Source organism: Psammomys obesus, unplaced genomic scaffold (assembly GCF_907164565.1).
Source record: "Psammomys obesus unplaced genomic scaffold, mPsaObe1.curated_primary_1811, whole genome shotgun sequence".
NCBI classification, from domain to species: domain Eukaryota; kingdom Metazoa; phylum Chordata; class Mammalia; order Rodentia; family Muridae; genus Psammomys; species Psammomys obesus.
In genome coordinates this window covers 2727949-2728553 of record NW_026596089.1, presented here as the reverse complement: position 1 = coordinate 2728553, position 605 = coordinate 2727949, and positions in this window count along the sequence as shown.

The window sequence follows — 605 nt, the reverse complement described above, 5'->3', positions numbered from 1 at the left end:
TAGGATGGAGATTCAGAGTGGTGCCTGCTTTCTCTATGTCCTATTCAAAGATAGAAAGAAAATTGTTGAAGATTAATTTACATGTAATAAGATATTTATATTTTAGAAATGTTATTTAATATTGTATGGCAAATAAACAGACCCGCATAATCTCACCAATCAAAACATAGATCATCCTCACGGCTGGGCATGGTGGTAATCTGTACTCCCAACCCTCATGGAGGTCGAGGCAGGAGGATCTCTGTGAGTTTGAGGCTAGCCTGGTCTACAAAGTGAGTCCAGGACAGCCAAGGCTACACAGAGAAACCCTGTGAGAAAAAAAGTTCCTTCATGATTCTTTAAAATCATTTTTATTGATGTGTAATGTTGTCTTGCCTGAATGTATGTCTGTGCACCATGTGTGTGCTGGTGCCCACGGAGGCCAAAGCAATGATGGGATATCCTGGGACTGGAGTTACACATGACTGTGAGCTGTCACATGGGTGCTAGGAATTGAACCTAAGTCCTTTGGAAGAATTGCCAGTGTTCTTAATGGTTGCATCTACTTTAGTTTTCTCTTTCTTCTTCTTCTTCTTCTTCTTCTTCTTCTTCTTCTTCTTCTTCTT